Source organism: Macaca thibetana, chromosome 1 (genome assembly GCF_024542745.1).
Source record: "Macaca thibetana thibetana isolate TM-01 chromosome 1, ASM2454274v1, whole genome shotgun sequence".
Classification (NCBI taxonomy): domain Eukaryota; kingdom Metazoa; phylum Chordata; class Mammalia; order Primates; family Cercopithecidae; genus Macaca; species Macaca thibetana.
Window position 1 is genome coordinate 121,987,833 of NC_065578.1, and position 6,770 is coordinate 121,994,602.

A 6,770-nucleotide genomic window follows, 5' to 3' on the forward strand; every position below is an offset into this window, starting at 1 on the left:
AGGAACCTGTCCAACCGTTGGCCCCAGTGACAGGCCAACTGCTGAGGTAGGGTTAGACACAAAATCTGTCTATATTGGACAAGGGGAAGAGACTTGCTCTTGCCCAAGACTTCCCATCATTGAAAGGTATAGTTCCACTACCCCAAGGGGATGTCACAGGAACACTAGGACTCAGGCATCCATGGCCTGAGGCTTGGTACACTTTCAATGCAATCAGTAATATGAGTTGTTTTCAGTCAGTCATTTGAGTTGGTTGCAGACCCTTTCCTTTAATGAGGAAAAACTGTGATGTGGGTACAAATTTTGCACGTTCAGGAAAGATTGGCCTTGTCCTTAAGGATATTATATTGATTGGATTTCTCTCAACCTCCTTTAGTTGTGTTTACCATTATTAAAATTAAGTGACTTTCACTTGGATGAAGTGGTAATAAAAACAGGTTGTGAGAATTCCTAGTGATTTTTGATCCCAAGCCTTGTATCACTGTTGGGACTTCATGTGTGTACTTGAAAACCAAGCATGCACAATTGTTGCACTGGTTTGAAGATTTTAATGGTGAAAGCAACCTAATCAGTAATCAGTACCATATCTAGAAACCAATCTTGGAAATATGTGATTATGCTCTTTTAAAATAGCTGAAAAGCAGGCCGGATGTTCTGGCTCATTCCTGTAATATCAGCACTTTGAGAGGCCGAGGTGGGCAGATCACTGAAGGCCAGGAGTTCAAGGCCAGAAGCCTGGCCAACATGATGAAACCCTGTCTTTACTGAAAACACAAAAATCAGCTGGGCTTGGTGGTGCCCACCTGTAATTCCAGTTACTTAGGAGGCTGAGGCAGAAGAATCCCTTGAAAATGGGACTCGAAGGTGAAGGTTGCAGTCAGTTGAGATCCTGCGACTGTACCCCAAGCTGGGTGACAAAGGGAGATTCTGTCTCAAAATAAATAAATACATAAAATAGCCGAAAAGAAATGACTGTGTGTTTATTCTCACTTTGTTCTTGTTTTGTTATATAGTATTTAAATAAAAGATTATTTATCCTCATACTGAATTTCCAAAAGTGATATTTGCAGTTAACATTTTGTTAAATGACAGAGAGAAAATTTAATTGTCTTACTTTGAAAAGTTTGGCATAGGTTCTGTCACATTTTTGAGGCTTTCAGTCACAGTTCTATCATTAGAATGCTGGCAACTAGTTACATACAAGGAGTATCCTAACCACTTTAATACAATGGTTTGAAGTGCTACAGGCAGTAACTACTGGACACCAAATCACAGTGTTTTTATTGGTGACATGTTAGAGAGTAATAGAAGTTTCTGCATTACAAATGTCCTATTAACTAATCCTTGTGCTATTAGCTTACAGGGCTTTGACTCCTGGGTCTGAAAAAGACACCTACTCCTGCTAAATCTTGAATATTGACACCAATCAATGCCTCATCTTCAGACCCTGGGGAAGATGACAATCAAAATGAACTTCTTTCATGAGAAACGGAACCAGAAGTTGAAACCATTTAATCCCTCTAGGCCCAACAATCCCACCTGCCCCCTTTTCCACCTCATACCCCCTCTTCTTCTAGACAGAAGAGGTAGGCACATGAGAATTGTAAGGCCAGAGTTTGAGGGATAAGTTTAGTATAGAGACTTTCTTTTCTTTCTCTTTTCTTTTCTCTCTTTCCTTCCTTCCTTCCTTTTTACTTTCTTCCTTTTTTTTTTCTTTTTTACATTTTTGGTAGACACAATGTTTCACCATATTGCCCAGGCTAGTCTCAAACTCCTGAGTTCAAGCGACCCACCCACCCTGGCCTCTCAAATTCAGAGATTTTCTGTAAATTAGACATTACGCTCAGAGGCACACTGATGCGAGGCCAGCAACTGGGCCTGTGTATTGGAATAACAGGGTTTTCTAGAGCATTCATCTGCTTTTTCAAAGAAAAGTATAAAAGGTCATGAAAGATTTTTGAAACTCTTACCTTATGGTTAAACTGATTATAATTAAATTTGTGTATAAGGTTTTATTAAAATTATCTTTAACATTTTAATACACCACACAAAGGTAAAATTTAGTTTTTTCTTTTGATCAAAATGTTTGCGTAATATTAATAATAGATAAAATATTTTTGCTTACCTTTTGGCTAAATGATTGACTATTTTAAGGTGACCTGTGATCCTATTTTGTGATATCAAGTCTCTGAAAACTTGGGTATTTGGCAAACTTTCTAAGAGTAAAATTTCCATATTAAGCCTTTTGGACCTCAAATTAACTTTTTGGATATTAGGTTCTTGAAGTCCAAGAAAGATATATTAGGCTTCTTAGGCTTATTTGTTATGCTAGAATTATGCAAGAAGCATTGTCAAATCTGAAGTGGTGTTTCACTTCCTTTGGGTTCTGTTGACACAGATGTGTTGTTAATGTGTGTTCCAGGATTGTATGAGATTCCTAGAGTTCTGATATGCTGTCAGTGATAATTACGATTATTATGTTAAATTGTGTGCCACAGAAGCAACCAAATTCCCTTGTCAACTGTGTCTATAACTATTGCTGTCTTAAAGGCTTTTGTCATCCACAATTGTTGTTTGCTTTGATTCTTCTCAAAAAGTGACTTATAATCAGTTACAGTCCAGGCCTTGGTTTTTTGGAGAAGTCCATGAAAAGGATTCTTGGATGCAGGTTTCAGATAACTTTGGATATCGTGCCATTGAACTAAAGAGAAAATCTCCAAGGCACTAATAGAAAGGCTGATGTGTTCATAGAGATTGCTAGCCCTGTATGAAGCAGAGCAGAAGATGATTGCATGGATTAAACTAATGGAGGACTGAAATAAGTTTTTATGGCCTTTGTTTGTTTGTTTGTTTGAAACATTGTTTATTCTTCAGAGTCTGGAGAACTTTTTTTCTTTTGAGCTATTTGTAGCTTGCAACAATTGAGTAGAATAGTCTTCTAAACAGAATTTGAGGCATACTTTTCTCTCTGCAGAATTTCTCTAGAATTTGTAAACTGAATATTCTTAACTCATGACAATGTGTTTGTTTGCATAATTCAATAAGATTCTGTTTTCTTTTATAACCTGACACAGGTGGAGGAATTGGTAATTTTCCCAGGGCTTTGCCTGAAATGCCATTGTGAAATGTTCCAGCAAAGCCTCTTTAGGAGAGCCTATATGAACAATGATTCTTGCTGCACTTTGGGTAATCAGGCTAAGTATATGGGACTGAAGCTTCTTTTGCAGGTAGGTTGGTCCTGCTGTGTTTTGTCTTTAGTGGAAGTGGAGAACTGGAGAAAGGAAGATTCTGTTTCAGGAGAAACTACAGTATTTGCTTTCCTTCCTGGGTGAAAGTTTGATTCCTGGATGGCCATGCGGTCACCCATGGTGTGAAGCTGCTCAGGATGCCCCTTCTCTACATGATGCAGCCAGAAACATGAATGACCAGATTCCCCATGATTGAGGAAATGAGAAATAGAAAGTAGGGACTCAAACTGATGCAATAGTCCCACAGACAGTGTTTTTGTATAGACGTAGAAATGGACCCTTCTGGTCTTAAAGCTTGAAACTTACATTTGTTTTACCTGAGTTCCTTCCTCAGGAAAGGACCCTCAGGCCTCTCAAAAAGCATCTTAGACCTGAAACTTAGTAGATCACAGCCTCCAGACAATAAGATGTCAGACCCCTCACTCATCATGAATGCTTCCTCAGCCCTCCCTAGTTCCTCTTTTCCCACCCACAGTTACATTTCTTCCCTGCTAAATAAACCCCTCACTTCAGTTGATCAGGGAGATTAATTTGAGACTGATCTCCCGTCTCCTCAGCTGCAGCACCCATTTAATGCCTTCTTCCTTGGCAATACTCAACGTCTGAATGATTAGCTTTCTGTGAGCTGAGCAGCACGGCCTAGACCAAACACCTGGCCTTTCAGTAACAATACATGTACACTTTTAAAGACTGCAATTAATGGGTCATGAGATATTGAGAAATTGGAATGGCATTAACTTGGCCAATTCTGAGAAAACACACTCTGCTTAAATGTTAGGGCCCCGCTTCCTGACCTTGACAGTATATGGTTGATTTTGAGTTATAGCAGGTGAGTATGGCCTGGTTTGAGTGTTTTATAGAAATATAAAACCTGGCTAAGTGCATTTATTTTAAATTCAAAAAATTTCCATTTCTGCTGAGAAAATTTTATTAAAACCAACCAACCAAACAAACATAGAAGTATATGAACAAGACAATGAAGGATTCACTGCTTCCCAATCTCATTTGATTGCTGTCTTCTGTTATATACTACAGGGAGGAAGGAGGCAAGGCGCCCAGGAAGTCCCATGTCCTGACCTGGCCTCCTTGGGCAAACAGAAAAGAGGGAAAGCAAAAAGAAAATAACAGAAATTTTGCAGAAATTTCATCTCTGGTCTGGGTGTGGTGGCTCACACCTGTAATCCCAGCACTTTGGGAGGCCAAGGTGGGCAAATCACTTGACGTCAAGAGTTCAAGACCAGCCTGGCCAACATGGCAAAACCTCATCTCTACTAAATTTACAAAATTTAACCAGGTATGGTGGCCCACGCTTGTAATCGCAGCTACTGGGGATTACAATCACTTGAACCGGGCAGACGGAGGTTGCAGTGAGGGGAGATGGCCCACTGCCACTGCACTGTACTCCAACCTGAGTAACAGAAGGAGACTCTGTCTCAATGCAAAGAAGGAAAGAAAGGAAAGAAAGAAGGAAAGAAAGAAGGAAAGAAAGAAAGAAAGAAAGAAAGAAAGAAAGAAAGAAAGAAAGAAAGAAAGAAGAAAAAGAAAGAGAGAAGAAGAAGGAAGGAAGGAAGGAAGAAGAGAAGAAAGAAAGAAAGAAAAAGAAAGAAAGAAAGAAAAAGAAAGAAAGAAAGAAAGAAAGAAAGAAGAGAAAGGAGGGAGGGAGGGAGGGAAGGAAGGAAAAGAAGGGAGGAAGGGAGGGAGAAGGAAGGAAGGAAGGAAAAGAAGAGAGAGAGAAAGAAAGAGAGAGAGAGAAAGAAAGAAAGAGAGAAATAAAGAGGAAGAAATTTCACCTCAGCATAGGAAACTCTATGAACAAGGCTTCAGGGGCTCTTCTCTGGCCCTAAACCCACAGCGGATTTTTGCCTCATTTTCCGGGGTGCAAATGAAATGACAGAAGTCGATCAAAGGAGAGAGCGGAGAGAAAGCAAGAAGGATGGCTCCTTCCTGCTGCTCCACCTTCCTCAAGTGGAGTGACATGGGTGGGTGGGAACTATTGCTACTTATTAGGAATGCAGATGCCTTTAGCAAATTTGCATCGTGAGGTTCCATGGTGTAATGGTAAGCACTCTGGACTCTGAATCCAGCGATCCGAGTTCGAGTCTCGGTGGAACCTTTCTGTTTAATTAGGACGGTAATGCCCTGTTTTAGATCCTCCGCCGCCCCGGCCGAGCTCCCGCGGGACCACGGGGAAGAAGAGCCTGAGCAGCTCTGAGAGGCGAGTCTCTGACGGTGGGGCTCCCCCTCGTCCCGTCAGAACCCTGCCCAAGGAGAAGACGCCTTCGGACACTACCAGAGTTAAAAATGTTCTCTCCTGCTCTTCAGAGCACTTGGGATGAGGTTCCTGATGGGTCGGCCTTGGGAACTAACTAAGATGTCGCTCCAGGCACTCAGGACCATCGCTCTCATTTTCATATTTTGGGGCTGAGAGCGCTTACGAAGGACTGAAAAACACCGCAGTCTTTGAGGGGCTCAGTTTGGAGGACAAGCCGGGAGTGGGGGGTGAGAGGACGCCTTCTTGGCTCCTTGGAGTGGACTGGCAGGTAAGGAAACACAAATCCCGTTTCCTCTTGCAGGCTGGACTGCAGGGCCTGGGATGGAAAATTGGACAGTCAAAGAGTAACAATAGTTATGCAGAGGTAGGCTGCATGCATTAAAATTTGTTATCCCTAGAGATAAGTGTAGGAAGGGACCAGGGCTCTGCTGTTCACCACTAGCTTTGCAGCATACGGAAATGTGATAACAGAGTATAGTGCATAAAAAATTCATTCCTGTTTACAAAGAAGTGATCACAACCAGTTACAGGTTTCTTTGTTCCTTCTCCACTTCCACTGTTTCACTTGACTAGCCTTATAGGAAAAAAAAAAATCATTTGTAAATATTGTTTCAGTTGACCCTCAGCCCACCCATTCCCCACCCCCTGAAAGTAGCTGGACAACAGGTGTGCACCATGTGCTGGGCTAATTTTTGTATTTTTTAGTAGAGATGGGGTTTTGACATTTTGTCTAGGCAGGTCTGGAACTCCAGAACTCAACTGATCCGCCTGCCTGGGCCTCCCTGCACCTCCCTGCTGGGATTACAGGCATGAGCCACCCCTCTTGGCCATCATTTGTATTTTGAATTTAAATATTTTGTAGTCGGCTGGGCGCGGTGGCTCAAGCCTGTAATCCCAGCACTTTGGGAGGCCCAGACGAGCGGATCACGAGGTCAGGAGATCGAGACCATCCTGGCTAACCCGGTGAAACCCCGTCTTTACTAAAAAAATACAAAAAACTAGCCGGGCGAGATGGCGGGCGCCTGTAATCCCAGCTACTCAGGAGGCTGAGGCAGGAGAATGGCGTAAACCCGGGAGGCGGAGCTTGCAGTGAGCTGAGATCCGGCCACTGCACTCCAGCCTGGGCCACAGAGCAAGACTCCGTCTAAAAAAAAAAAAAAAAAAATTTGTAGTCATTGCTCTTCAATGACTGGGTTTTGTTGCATGGGCATGATGGGGTTCAGGACATGCTACTCCAAAATATAACATCT

The 6,770-nt window shown here is 42.1% G+C and overlaps 1 non-coding gene across 1 annotated transcript; it reads left to right on the plus strand.

Annotated features, from left to right (window-relative positions):
• The first annotated feature begins 5,289 nt into the window (after window positions 1-5,289).
• On the plus strand, window positions 5,290-5,361 carry TRNAQ-CUG (transfer RNA glutamine (anticodon CUG)). Its single transcript has one exon. It is a non-coding gene; the product is annotated as a tRNA-Gln (tRNA).
• Window positions 5,362-6,770: the final 1,409 nt, after the last annotated feature.